Source organism: Neolamprologus multifasciatus, chromosome 9 (genome assembly GCF_963576455.1).
Source record: "Neolamprologus multifasciatus chromosome 9, fNeoMul1.2, whole genome shotgun sequence".
NCBI classification, from domain to species: Eukaryota; Metazoa; Chordata; class Actinopteri; order Cichliformes; family Cichlidae; genus Neolamprologus; species Neolamprologus multifasciatus.
This window is the reverse complement of record NC_140447.1, coordinates 14237847-14253472: the sequence shown is the minus strand read 5'-3', so window position 1 is coordinate 14253472 and position 15626 is coordinate 14237847. Positions and strand designations below refer to the sequence as shown.

Sequence of the window (15626 nt, the reverse complement as noted above, 5' to 3'; positions counted from 1 at the left end):
GAAAATGGGAATTTTCAAATAAAAATTGTGCTTGATTCGTGCTTTGCGTTATTGGCAGCAGGGCACGGTGTAGGAGGAGACTGGCGAAGCTCTGTCGTCTGCAGATAAAGAGAAATGTTATCATATACTGTGTGTGTGTGTGTGTGTGTTCATATGCGTGTGTTTGGGTCGACCAGATGAAGGAGGAGGGGGTTCTCCAAATCAAACACCCTATTTGAATAAGAACAATCAAAATGGAGCCAGAGATGTAGAGAGGGAGAAATGGCAAGGCGATTTGACTTGCGAATCAGGCGATGCATATCTGCATGCTAATTACGTGGCAAGATGGGGGGGGGGCGAGAGTGGAAAGCGCCCCCCCAAGCGCCAGACAGAGAGAGGGCGAGCGAGGAAAGACACAGCAGACGCGAGAGAAACAAGGGGGACGGACGACCCAACGAACGGACAAACAAACGAAGGAATCAAAAGGAGCTTATAGACGAAATGGGTAATTAATTCCCCATTCGGCTTTATTCTGAAGCATTTGATTTTCTTTGGAAACAAATCGACACGCAGAAAAGGAAGAAAGGAGCACGAGCACAGGATGAGGGTAGGGATTCGAGCGGGGTTGGGGGCATCCGAAAATTAAAATTATTGATTGTTCTTAGGATGCTGGGGGTTGCGAAGCAGAGGGCATTTTAAGGATGCAATTAGAGCGGACTGGGACCAAGGCTGGAATGATAATAGATGACATTGGAATTCACCATGGCGATCGCCCATTAATCTCCATTAACGGCGACCAAGATATTAAAAATTCTAATTGGAGGGACAAAAATTATATGGATGGTTTGCGAATGTGATGTGGGATGTTGATCTCGATCGCTTTGTGGGAATTGCGTTCTCAGGTATAGTATATCTGTTGTATTAGCTTGTTGACTGAGATTATAAGTTGTGAGAACAGTGTTGAGTTGGTTATTATTTTCAATGTGGCATCAACTCTTAGTTATGGTTTGTAAAAAAGTTTTGTTTTTTTTTACATGTAAATGTGTCCATTAATGTTTATTTTTAATGTATGACGGTATGTTTCCTTTGACTGCTCTTTAATGGCCAAAGTTGTTTTTTTACTCTATTTTTTAATGTGTGTTTTAAAAATAAATAAATATTCACAAACTTAAAAAAAACCCAAAACTTTAATGTCAGTGTTGTAATTTTTTTATGTAGTTCATTCAATAAACACAATGCAAATTTTCTTGTATTCTCTATCATCTATATCCCATTTGGGTAAAAAAAAAAAAAGGGGGGGGGGGGGGGGATCAGAATCTTTTAGTTATTTGACAATGTATAAAAACAGTCCACAAAGTGAAGCTCTGCTCTGGGGAGTTCTCAGCCCCCGTGTGTCCTGTGATGTCATCAGGAGTGGCCTCGATTCTGACGTTCACACTGAGTTACGCTGGCCCAGATTAAGGAACGTGGGCGACAGGCCAGTGCTGTGTTTATCAATAGCTCCAACACCTTGCATGACTGTGCTGTGACACTGTCAATAGATTATGAAATCTTACTGTGTCAGCTATTCAATATTACAAATTGCCTGTGTGTACTCAGCGTGCGTGCGAGTAGTCACATTTGTGTATGTGTGCGAGCGTGACGTAAATATTCAAGAGGTTAATGCGTATGTTCCTGTAATGTCTACGTATATTCACTCTGCATGATTAAGAGCTGTCCTTGAATTAATAAGATGAAACTGCAACCCCCAACTCTGCTGCAGTTACCAACACACACACAAACTCTTCTATTAGGATTAAAATCAAGACAAAGCTGGCCACACATGAGCATCATATTGAAACAAATTTCACAACCACTGTTAATTTATTGTTTATTTGTGGTTGAAAAGAATGTCACAACTCCAAGTATGATGGGTGGTATGCATGCATGCATGTGTGTGTGTGTGTGTGTGTGTGTGTGTGTGTGTGTCAGAGAGAGAGAGAAAGAGATGGCCAGTGTGATGTCATTACGTTAATGGTCTTGGACCGGGGCTAGTCATTAAATGAGGATATTAAAAGCAGGAGGCTGTTTTTATATGCATGGAGAGGTGATGTGAGGGGTCACAGTTGCTTGGAGTCATCACTCATGCACAATGAGAGGATGCAATCACACATACAAATGAGCAAAACATACATGTAAGAGGTCTTGCAGCTCTTTTCAGGAGAAAGGTGCGTTTGTCTCTCTCTTTTTTCTGTTACTGGCACTCAGATGCTGGGAGGACACTCACCTTGAACAGATTTTTTTTAAGCACGTGTAGCAACTCTCATGAGCTGGGCTAATGTGCATATTATTATTATTATTACCGTTATGCATTTTGGCAGAGGGGAAACAACATTAGACCTGGAGGAGGATGGACCCATCACTGTTGCCGTCATTAGATTGGTTTGATCTATGATTTATGCAGAGAGCAATTTGCCTGAGGTAACAGATTTAGACAATTCTTTAATCAAGGCTAGACATATTTGTTGGTGCTGTACATGTTTATGTGCTTGGCTGGCAAAAGAAAATGTATGTTTATTGTGTGTGTGTATAGGGCGTCACCAAGTCAGTATTCTAATTGCAAACAATTTTCTGATTGTAAAGATTCTAGTCTTTTCTTCTGCTGATGTCTGCTTATGTCAGCCATACATTTTACCAATGCTTTGGCATTTAAATATCACTGAACAAGTAATTAATTTCCCTCAAGCTAGCCTGACCAGGACCCACTGCCTCTTGAAGAATGCCCTGCATCCAACAATAATTGTTGAGGTCTTTTGATACCTATTACTAGCTGGAATTGTAAGATGCTTAAGAAGAAGTGTGGAAGGTGCAAATAAGGATAACCTACTGGTGACAGTATGAGCACTGCTAGGAGCATGCTTAGTAAGGTAAATAAATCAAAGAAACAGGAACACAGCGATCTAAATATCAGAAGTGTCTAAAGTGGACTTACAATGCTCATTTTGGCTCATCAGGTCCATATTTTTACTACGGAACTAGGTTTGCATGAGTCACAGCTTCAGAAAATCCTTGTTTATCTCATAGTGCACTGTAAAAAAAAAGTTGTAGAATTTACGGTGAATTACTGGCAGCTGTGGTTGCCAGAATTTCACCGTGAAAACTAAACTGTAAATGTAAAAGACAAAACGGTATACTAGTTTGGTAACCATGAATTTCACAGTAAATGACTATGAATTTAAACCTAAATTGTAAAATTGTTTATGGGTAATTCATGTGAAAACAACAGACATTCCGTTAGCCTGATTACAGTCTTACTTCGTTAAATATAGTGAAACTGTATAAAATCATACTAAATATTACAGTAAATTACTGGCAGCTGTGGTTGCCAGAATTTCACCGTGGAAAATATAGTGATAATGTAGAATATATAACGGTATACTTGTTGAGAAATGTAAAATTCACAGTGAACTTTGGTTTTTGCACAATAATTACATTGAAATAAAAAACTAATATAATGTAAACCTGTTCAAATACAATTTTAATAAGCTTGATTACCGTCCCCTATTGACAAAGCACAGAAGAGCTGTATAATACAAAACATGTTTTTTTATTCAAAAGTTCATATTTACATGAAATTATTGGCAGCTGTTGCAGCCAGAATGTCGTCTAAAAAATTAAGCTCCAACAAATGAGGCAATAAACATAATAGGGCTGACTGGCATAAAATTTACATTCTATGACTTTTTGTTATAATTTGCTAGAAACATTAATGAAAAACCAGTAGAGACAATGATTAAATTAAACAGTTAATATTAAATAATCAAATTAATGACTAAAAAAGCACTGATCTAATTAATATCAAACTTAATACAACCAAAAACAAATAAGTACGTAATAAACAGTCAAATAAAATTTAAAACACTTGATACTTGCAGTGGTTGACAAAGTTTCTTTTTATCCAGACTTGATAGTAGAGGGCTTTCAAAACAGTCTCTGATGGTGTCTGAGGAACTGGGACAGGTTTTGGATCCAATGTGTTTGAGGACTTGCATGTTGTCCTTCAGATGCTCGGTGTAGATTAGCGTTCTTTCCTTGCAGTCTGAAAGCAAATACAAAGCACAATAAAGCAAACTGCCCATTTCAAAAGCAAATAGACATGTATCAAGGAGATATACAATTTTACATTTAATAGAGCTGACACAAATAATCGTATAATGATTTACAATTGTGATGCATTGCAATGCGGACATAAAGCATCAGAAGAAATTAAGAAATTAATCGATTATTAAATACAGTCCTGATCAAAAGTTTAAGACAACTTGAAAAATGGCAAAAAATCATCTTTTGCATGGTTGGATCTTAACAAGGTTCCAACAACATGCAACAAGTAGAAATGGGAGGGACACACAACATTTAACTTACATTTAACAAACTTAAACTGAGATAGGCTGTTTTACAACTGATCAAAAGTTTAGGACCACATGCCTTTAAAAGGCCTAATCTGTGCATACATTTGGATTCATTGTTCTTTTCTGTCAGGTAGTCACACCGTCAGGATGTTCTGATGGCAAAAGCAAAAAAAGGCTCTTTTTTTGAACATGGTCGGCTTGTTGAACTGCATAAGCGGGGTCTATCACAGCGTGCCATTGCTGCTGAGGTGGGACGCAGTAAGACGGTCATTTGGAATTGCTTAAATGATCCTGGGGGTTATGGAACAAAAAAAGTCAAGTGGAAGACCCCAAAAAATCCTCAACCCAAATTAAGGCCATTAGTGGCGCCGACTGCAGCAAACGGCACCTGAGACTGAAGGGCTTCAAAAACAAATTCTCTGATGAGAAAAAAATGTAAACTTGATGGTTCCAACGTTACTGGCATGACAAGCAGATCCCACCTGAGATGTTGTCTACGCGCCACAGTGGAGGGGGTGCCATAATGGTCTGGGGTGCTTTTTCCTTCAGTGGAACAATGGAGCTTCAGGAGGTGCAGCGGCATCAAACGGCTGCTGGCTATGTCCAGATGATGCAGAGAGCATCCCTCATGACTGAGGGCCCTCGTCTGTGTGGTAACGACTGGGTTTTTCAACAAGACAACACTGCAGTACACAATCCCCATAGGACAAGGGACTTCTTCCAGGAGAATAACATCACTCTTTTGGACCATCCTGCGTCTTTCCCTGATCTAAATCCAACTGAGAATGGACAACAGTTCCAGACAGTAGACGCCCTTCGTGTGGCCGTCTTCACCACTTAGAGAAATGTTCCCACTCACCTCATGGAAACGCTTGCACGAAGTGATCAACAATAACAGCGAACCAATTAATTACTACAGTTGCAATTACAGTTCAAGTTTGGAACTTTCTGTTTTGGGGGTTTACCTATGTTTTTTGGAGGTGTGGTCCTAAACTTTTGATCAGCTGTAAAACAGTCTGTTTCAGTTTAAGTGTTGTTTTTAATAAATTTCATGCTTTTCCTCACTCCCATTTCTTCTTGTTGCATGTTGAAGCTCTACTTGGAACCTTGTTAAGATCCAACCATGCAAAATATGATTTTTTTTTTTTAATTTTTCAAATGGTCTTAAACTTTTAATCAGGACTGTACAACCTAAAAAAAAAACCCCAGCAATTTGTTTTCTTCAGCCACATACGTCACAGTGGACCAACAAGTGTAGTCTGTGTTCAGACAAGTTTTGAGCAATAAAAAAAGTAGCTTATATGTAACCTCCTTTATTTGTTGATGAAAACAAACAAACTGAATTGAAGTTAGCGTGATGCACTGGGATATTGAATTGTATCGTTGACATGAAAATTGCAATTGAATTGAAATGCAAGTGGGGCTGGGTACCAAAACATGATACCTTTTTAGTACTGACTGAAAACATTCAGTAGGTATCGATACAGAAAAAAATAATATTTTTTGGCACTAAATATCTGTACTTTTCTAATTAAATATCTGTTATTGAGCCTCACAGGTCCTTTTCTTCTGCTGCTGCGCATCACATGCCAGCAGTAGCTTTGCACATGCGCGATTCATTTGCAGTCTGGATGCAGTGGGGTAAAAATCATCTGTTCCATCTTCCACTCTGTCACCAATTATGAGAGGCAACAGCCTTAAAAAGTTCCAGTTTTGCATTAACTGTCCTGAGAGTTTGTTTGAGGACTGACCTCACATGGCTTTGAAGAGGTATCAGAGTCAGAGTATTTAAACTGTTTAACGCTCCGATTCAGAATGGAGGTGAACCATTCTTTTTTTTTCATTAAAAAATTAAGAAACAGCACAACATCATATGACAAAATGCCATAAAAATGTTGTGTCCTAAACAAAATGGCAAACCTGGCTGACAGAAAATCTTGAAAATATTTTAAACAGTTGAAAACTGACTCAAACTTTACTCCTTCTATATCTGGTGTACCTTCAGTCTTGAGGTGTTCAACAGGAGAGTTGTACATCTCTATGGTGCACTCTGCTCCACACTGATTTGGATCACCACCCTGAAAAACAGATTGTGTCATTAAACAATATCTACAGAAATTATGTGTACAACTAAAGCAGAAGCCACCAGTGCAATGTGAGTGCAAATTATCTCCAGCATGCAAAACAAGGTTCCTTTAACTACAGTTGTATCTATTTATTTCCATAACCTAAAGGATTAACAACTTCAAAGGCATCTTGGTATAGCAGTAGTTTGAAACATAATGGATTTTGGTTACAAAAAAAAGTACTACTTTTGAATATCTTACCATCACTAATGTCACACAGTACATCTAATGAAGACTGATTGCTCACCCGTTACACATCTCTGCCACAAATCAGAGTCTAAGAAATATTTCAAAGTCTCTCTTAGAGGTACATAGTATGCAAACTGATCTGTTCTATTCTTACTTTGTTCTAAAAAAAAATTTCTTGGGCTCCACATAGTTAAACATGTGTATGAAGGTCTGTGTTCTGGAGTTTGTTGTAATTACTGGCCCTTTATGACATGCAGAAAACAGCCTGGACACCTTGACCGCCTTACAAAGCTCATCAGATAATGTTGTTTCAGTTTTTAGGAGTGTAGTGAGCTTATTCAGAGTATAGGACTGTCCCAACTCGTGTATTTTTTTAAATTTCCTCTACAATGGTCAGGACGGCAGAAGCAGTTTGCAATGAAATACATAACCCTAAATAAATCAAAAAGGAACATTGTCTTTAGCTGCTTCTGGTAAATTAAACAGGTGTTTGTCTCACAGTAAAGCTAGCTTCAACCTGCTGCATTAGCATGAACTTTGAAGAAAACTAAACAGGACTGAAGGCAAAGCCTGTGACAGAGGAACGCTTTCAACACAACAAGAAAACTGACCAAGCAAACTATGGTTACAGCTGATATGCGTTTCACGTCTACTCATATACTTACATTGAAATAGAAGGTTGTTGGTTCAGTGCATGGTGCTGCTGGCCTCCCTTGCTGAGCGGAGTCAGTCTGGACCGTTAGAAGTGGCGCTATCTTCTTCTTCGATGGTTTGGCGGACTACACGCTTCCAAGGAGTATTGGTGCCCTCTGCTGTTGCAGTACCTCACAGTCAGACAGCTATTTCTCTGTGACAATAACAGTACCGTCCTCGTCTAAGTTTTATATATATATATACATATATATATATATATACATATATATATATATACATATATATATATATATATATATACACATATACATATATATATATATATATATATATATATATATATATATATATATATATATATATATATATATATACACACAGGTAACGGCTTAGACACAGGATGCAATGTCTCCAAAACGTGCATATAAATGAGACTTTTTAAAGAAACTGATTGTTACAGCTTTTATAATACATTCTTTGACTGCTCTTGACCTTGCAAACTACACCATTTATTTTATTAACATTATTTCATTATTTTTTTTCCACCACATCCCAAAGGTGCCCTCTTTGGGATGTGGTGAATGTGGAGGTTGATGGAGTTCAGTGAAGTCATTGTGATGTTTAAGAACCAAATTTAACATGATCACAGTTTCGTGATATGGTGCATCATCATTCTGGAAGTAGTCATCAGAAGATGGGTACACAGTAGTCATAAACGGATAGACATGAATGGTGGAAGTTCGAGGAGAGGAGTAAGCAATTAACTAATAAGAAAAATTATGTTTAATGATCAAACCAAGTTAACTGATGAATCCCTGAGATTCTAAATGTGAATGTAATTTTTTTTGCAATGATAAGGAAGATTAAAACACAATCACTTGTGACTCATGATGTGCATTAAAGCGTTAAAAAACACTGTAAAAGCACACAGACGGTGTTATTTTTAGGGTAATTGGTTCTACAGAAAATGGCCTTTTGCCATTAATTATGCCACAAAATATTTTTTTCATTATAAATAGCTGTCTTATATCAAATCAAAATTTATTTATATAGCACATTTAAAAACAACAGTTTCGATCAAAGTGCTTCACAAGTTACTTGGTGAGACTGTGGAACTTAAAGAAATAAACATATTTTTTATTTTTAGTAATTGCTCGTATTTACTGTTAACATATACTGTTTTATCAAACAGTCTGAGCTTGTTATATTGAAAAAAAACTTCACCGTAATTTTCACAATAATTCTAATGTTTTGACATTTTGATAAAATTAAAAGCACGGTATGTTTTGAGTAATTAACATACAGTTGTAAATTGTAAATTCAAATGAAAAAAGCAGGAAATTTTGTCATTCATACAGAATTATTATGTAAATTGTAGGGTGATTAATTGTAGATAATGTTACAGATTTTTCCTGTTGTTTTCAAAGACAATGTGTCATATTACTGTAAATTAATATATTTTCAACATATTAGCAGTGTAAAAATAAAAGCAAATAACAGTTTGTCAATATACAGAAATTTAATATAGATATTACAATCATTTACTCTTTTTGATTTAATGGTAATTTACCGTTGCCATTTTACAGTTATTTAGGGTCATTTTTACGTACATTTCTTACAGTGTGGGCTTTAATGAAGTCCTTGAGTTCAACCTCTATCTGAAAATTTCTGCCATTTTAACTCCCTTCAAGGCCACCTTTCCTTCATACCAGCCTTCCTCTGAATTGCTGACCCTCAACTGGTTTCTGTAAATATCTGATGTTTGCCAGCGACATCTCCACGTGCCAGAAACGAGGGTCTAAAAACAAATTGTAAACCTATTAAACTATAATATCACATTCTTTATTGGTTGGCATTTTCTCAAATCTACTCACATGTTTAGGTGTAAGTCGGCCACCTGTTCTGTAAAATTCTGCACTTTTATGCATATTTTAGACACATAAAAGTGGATTAAGTGTTTGAATTACAAGCTGTATAACAGCATAATTACAAGATTTGTTAATAGATGTAGGTGAGAGAAATGTGATGAAATGCTATGAGGAAATACTGCAGGTAAGGCAGCATGTAAAATGCTATTCTCATGTTACTAAGTGACTGGTTAGTGTAACTCTACACTTTTTTTCACATAGAAAAACAACTTGCAACAGTTGGTAGACTTATTAAGAAGGAGCTTAAGTACATGAAAATATACACACTAAACTAGCTAGAAGCCATTTGGTCTGATTATCAAAACAACCGTTTCAGTTATATAATGTTATTTAAAGCTTGTGGTTCTGACTCCTCAACACGGCCATTTACACATGAAAAATGATCGCCTTTTTACCTTAAGCCCAGCTCTCTTAATCCCCCTCTGGAGTGAACAAAAACCTTGGCTTTTGGCTGTTGTTGGTCCTTAAACATATACAGTATCCACGGCTGTCTTGTGTGCTCTACTTTGAAGCTAAACAAATTAAAATACCTTCAAAACCAAAAAAGCATTTTTGAAGCAGGCAGGCGGAAATCTCCTCTTGCAAATAAAATAGTTTGGAATTTGACATTCAGAGCAGCCTGAAGCCTGAGAGACATGCTCAAAGTGACAACATGAACATATGTGGACGTCATCATTTGAAACCTAACATCATTAATATAAGAAAATAATAATAAATAAAAATAAGGAAAAGTATTACAGACCTACTTCAAATTTTAGGCTGTAACTAGTTACTGGTACAAGGTTTATCTGAAGCGCGGTTGTTTGATCCCCGTGGTGCTGTGATTGATTAGTAACTGTACTAATACAGTGCAAGTAGTCTACAGGCACAAAAGTGAAATTTCACAACTTTATAATAAAGATTCATGCAACAAGTACACTTATAAAAGTAATGCTTTAGTTAGAAAGCTAAGCCATATACTGTAGTAGCAGGAGTCACAGACATTTACATCTTACCAGGAATCTCTTTTCCTGCTCCAGAAAGTCCAGAAAGACTGAACACGCAATTATTTTGTTTGGAAAATTCAATTTTCAAGATTTATACCTCACAATTTGAATCTTTCACCTATAACTAGGGGGACAAGGCCAGGTTTTACAAGTAAACAGTTATTTCAAGAACCTTTTTTTCACATTTAGGATTTAAAATGTTTTAATAAAGTACAATATACTGTACAAAAAGCACATTCTTAGAGAAAATTCTGACAAAAAGATCCACAGAAAATCAAACATAGCAAGTCTGAATAACGCCTGAAAAAACAAAAACAAAAAAAACAGATTCCCACCCACCACTTCAACTTACCCTGAGGGCCACAGCAAACTTGTTTTAATGATCAGGCTTTGTGCAATAGACATGTACAATGGTTTTAAATTGAGAGCACTGTGTGTTACTGGAAAATCAAAAGTAGCCATCAAGATACCCCTTTGTAAAAGTTTTACACACAAATACACACACGCGCGCGCACACACACACACACACACACCTGTTGTTGTCTCTCTCCTGTCTGTGGGAGTCTCACTGTCCTACTTTCAGCACCTTTTGCCAGAACAACACTGTCTCAGAGTTCATGATATAGTCACAACCTTTAATCGATGTGTTGATAAACAATAATTCCTTTTTTTTTTTGCATCCCTCTGTGAAAATTTTCCTACTGAAATGCATCACATAAAAATCTGTTTTTATGGACACAAAAAATTGCAGCAGTTCATATTCATAACGATTTTTTGTACCATTTAACAAACTGCCATGAGACTGCCAGTACTACTTCTCATCCTCTATCTGTTTAATCTGTTCAAAATTCATTGCTGCCAGACGAGAGCTAATCAATAATATATACATACTTTTTTCTGTTTTAAAAAATCAAGAACTAACGCAGGCAAATCAGAAATATTCCCTGTGAAGGTTTAACTTGTGTACATTTTTATAAAAAATCTTCGTCATGAGAGATAACAAATCAGTAATGATCAATTGATCTGTTGTCTCTGCATACTTACAGCAGAGCCTGGCTTCTTCATTTAGAGCCAACATTAATTTCTGGGCCTACTGTGATTGCTGTTGCTATAGCTAACCTCCAAATAAGCTTGCATGCATTCTCAATAAAGGTAGCAACTTTAAAATTAACTGTAATAAGAGAGGAAGGAGCAAGCAAAAATATGAAGTACTATACTGTATACTATACTGCAACCATGGGTTGTACTGTATTCAACCCATGGTTGGTTGGTTGGATAGATTCTTGTTTTGGTAGTACATAGTTTCAAGATCTAAAGGTTTTCAAGACTATTTTGGATGCCCCCCCCCCAAACTTTGTGTAGGCCCATGTGCACATGCTTAGAATGCCCATTGGTTGTTAAACTCTGGGGTGAGGGCAGCTTCAGCACACACAAATCAAGCCGGCCAACATAAATTATTTTAAACTTCACCAGATTATTGAAGATATTAATGTTGCACATTTCAAGTCTCTAAAGAGATTTGCTCATTTTCAGTAGCACAAAATATGCAAGAAAACAAAGCTTGAATTTTCTCTCTCCCAGTTACAAACCACAGACATTTTTGATGCCTGACTATTGATGCATGTAATTAATTTGTGTGTTTTTCATTTTTGCAACCAAAACATGTTTACCTAGGAAGACACGTCTCAAAGTTTTGAAAACAGTATTATTGGATTTAGTGAAGCCTATGTACTACGTTTTTAATATTCCATGTTGCCCTGTATATATATATATATATATATATATATATATATATATATATATATATATATATACATATATGTTATACACTGATTTACATAAAATTGAGCAGTAGTTTGTAAGCATCACTGATAGGTAGTTAGTTTCTGAGCTCATAACATAGCAAAGAGGTTGGCAAAAAGGCCAGAAGCAAGGATACTAACTACTCACATGTATGAAAACAGAGTATGCAGTCTTTGTCACAGGGATGTTAATTGGGTGACAGGAGTAAAACTCAGTGATAAGCCAGATGATTGCATGCAATACCTCACTGAGGTTGGGTTGTCCTTGCAGAGACAGACAATCATGCCCACCGGCAGATTGCAGAGGTTGGGGCCAAGTGCAGTAGCACTGAAGCAGAGCTAAAAGAAAGTGGGTATGTAGACGGCCATGGCCACACTGAAGAAACCTTTGCAGAGGTGATTATGGATTCTGAAAGCAGCGCTGGACTCTGAGCTAGAGATTATTATAAATTTGGTCATTGGCAATGAGGACACTACAGGGGAGGGAAAAACAAATATTAGGGCCCCCTTCAATGCCGGGGCCAGTGTGAGCTGTTTTCCATTTTAATGCATTATGTGTGTATAAGGGAGAGTGGGGAGACGAGGCTTTTTTTCCCTCTCCTTTGCATGGGTATGTGTGTGTGTGCGTGCGTTGGATTCAGCAAACTTAGATTTACATTTCCCTTGCACTGCCTGTGAAATGTTTTCAGATGTGGCCAGCGTGACTGAAATAATATATAAGACTGATTCTCTTGCACTCTCTCTCCTCCTCTTTCTATCTTGCGCATATGTACTTGCTCACACACTGTGGGCAAAGACACTTTGAGAGAATGAGGATAAGAGAGCTCAGCTGTAATTACCAACCATCTGAGAGAAATGGAAATTCACACTTAGTCTGATTCTGTGGTTAGCTTTCAAGCCAGCCCTTCACTTAAGCTGATATTGACATATTGGCTTAAAGTGAAGGTCCCCCGACGTCATACTAACACACCACTTAAACCCTTTAAAATTCCAAAAGTTCATCATTAGATTAGCAAGGTATAAGAAAAACACTTTACTTGTATAATTCAGCTTCCTCTTTTCAATTAAAAATGCAGGGACTCGTTCCAAAGTGAGGATTTCTAAGACTCTTAAGATCTTTGTGTTAATTACGACAGCAGCTCTGTTGATAAGTAAGAAAGGCTTTGCTGTAATACAATGTGTTTACATTGTTTGTATGAAAATCGTCCTCAAAATTGGTTATGAAAAGACATATTAGTCTTGACTAGCCTGGTTTTGTGTTTAAACATAGTTAAATGAACATTACTGGCCCAGTTGAGCCTGTATTCATATAAGGTTTGCTGGCATTATAGTGACTTATTGACCTTTTTTAAGTTGAGGTGTTAAAATCCAGCAAGCACAAAAACCTGGTATTGGTGATTTAATTGTTTCCAAAGAGCAATCGGATGGTTTCAAAGTAGTTTGCTGTAGTTATTGTATTAGGCCTATTTGTATTTGTTGGCTCTCAGCTATTTCACTGGTGAAAATAACTACCCAAGGGATTCAGGTCGTCAATGATCTATCACACAACCAAAATCAAAACCGTAAAATGATCTGCAAATCCATCTATACATTCAAAACTTACCCTGGGGCTGTGTGGCAGCGTGAGCAGCAGCTAAGCGCTTTGTCATTTTAAGTGTAACACAGGTATTGATTCCATAGGTTTGATTCTAAATGCAATGATGTCTTCCTCTGAGAGTTGATTAAACCCCCTTGGTATTGATGAACTGGGTCTATGAGTGTGTGCGAGTGTGGGGCACAACACATATGGCTGAGACACCAAAGCCTGTTTCTGTACATATATTCATGCATGCAATGATAAAAGCATTTGGGAAACCCACAACTTATCCCTTTAATGCCTAAAAATTCACATTTTATTGAAAATGGAGCATTCATTGAACCTTCTAACCATTTTCATTTAATTAATTAAACTAGTTGTTTAGAAATTAAAGTCTCTGTTCACTTCACTCTTCTCTGAACTAATATTAGCTGCCACACTTGAAGCAGAATTTAAGCAGATTTTGGCCAATTTGTTAACTTAAAACTGAAATTATTAAACAATAAAGCAATAATAGTTTAACTTTATTCATGCAAGTGACATTTGAAATGATTTATTATCACAACACAGGGTGATAAAACATGTATACACCAGAAGTGATCCGCAGAGATGCGGCGATGAGAGACGATAGAAAGTGAATGATGTTTGGCAACTTCAAGCAACTCACGATAAACTCTTCACAACTTCCAGGTGACTAACTAAGAAGACTACCCAATGAGAGTGAAGAATACCAGTGACTGAAATATGATCTGGTAGTAAATACAATTAGAATGTCTGCAAGCGACCAGCCGTCAGCTTCAAACCGATGTGCAATGAGCAAACAGCTTCCAGTGTGTACGTGGCTTTAGAGTTTGGCACCCAGGCTCCAAGCTCATCACTCCCTGCAAATATGATACACATAGAAATTGGGGAGTGATGAGTAAATATCCACCTAGAGTCAACAGGTGAATGGTGGGTGGTGAAGGGATTGAAACAGCACGTGGCGATGCAGGGTAACAACACCGACAAGATGTAAGTGGGAGAAATGTGATATTCTGTAGCTTAAATAGATCGCCATATTGGAAGAGTGTGATTGGTATGTGACACGGTGAGAGTGAGGCAAGTCAGTGTGTATGAAGCAGCTCACGTTTCCTGCCTGAACTAGCTCACAGGCTTTGATACAGTTTTATTACTTATTATTACTACTGGTGCAATTATTATTTGACTCACAAGACTTAAAAAAAAATAGGTAAAATGACAGTAAAGTTAAAGGGAAATGAGCTTGGATGTTAATATGTATTAGAGTAGTACCTATGTAAATGAGTCCATAAATTAAAAAAAAAGAAAAAAGATATGATTCTGCAAATAACATTTTAGTTATTAATTCTGTATTATATATCTACATAAACTGATTAATCGGTTTATTAATAAATAAATAAATAAGTAATACATGCTTAAATACTTAAAGTAATACGTAGTAAAAAGATGCTTAAATGTCTTGAGCCTAAGGTGATTGTTAACTGTAATGTAAGAAAAAGAACGTATGAAACCCTTTGCATTTAACAAACAGCACTAAATATGAAAAAAATTGATCTAGATCACTTGTTTCTACATTTAAGTCGTCCTTTATCCACTAATCATTTGAGGTGTAATTCACATGTCTTACACGATCACACAATATATGGCCCGTTTTGCTGCAATAAATTCTTAAATTACCAATAAAACACATAAATCTGTAACTGACCATATCATTTAAAGTGAACGCCAAATCAATGCTCCTCCTTTTCAAACCTCTGAGACAAAATGACCTCAAAATCAACTCAAAGGTTATGATGAGTTCTTTTCTGAAAACAAACAAACAAACACAAAAACACACACAAAAGAAGGTTCCAGTGTCTTCTCCTACACTTATCCCATCTCGCCAAGTTTATTTTCTTCCTGGATATTTTTGAATCTTCAATACCGAATAACTACAATAGTCCGAGTTGCTGTGCAAATAAGGATCTTTTAAGTGTTAGA

At 36.8% G+C, this 15626-nt stretch overlaps 2 long non-coding RNA genes across 6 annotated transcripts in view; both read right to left on the bottom strand.

Moving 5' to 3' along the window:
* LOC146511252 (uncharacterized) overlaps nucleotides 1-15626 on the bottom strand; it is a 161325-nt gene that overhangs the window by 16326 nt on the left and 129373 nt on the right. For 2 of the 4 annotated variants that reach the window (XR_014876015.1, XR_014876017.1), the window contains one exon: nucleotides 12037-14509. The exons of the other annotated variants lie outside the window; for them this stretch is intronic. This is a non-coding gene — a long non-coding RNA (uncharacterized LOC146511252). Of the gene's footprint in view, nucleotides 1-12036; nucleotides 14510-15626 lie in introns of those variants that run through there. 4 annotated transcript variants of the gene reach the window in all.
* On the bottom strand, nucleotides 2284-7560 carry LOC146511253 (uncharacterized). Of its 2 annotated transcripts, XR_014876021.1 has the most exons (3): nucleotides 7348-7560; nucleotides 6367-6445; nucleotides 2284-4057 (listed from the first exon to the last, which is right to left on the bottom strand). It is a non-coding gene; the product is annotated as an uncharacterized LOC146511253 (long non-coding RNA). The 2 variants fall into 2 exon arrangements; XR_014876020.1 differs by having other exon boundaries at nucleotides 6367-7560.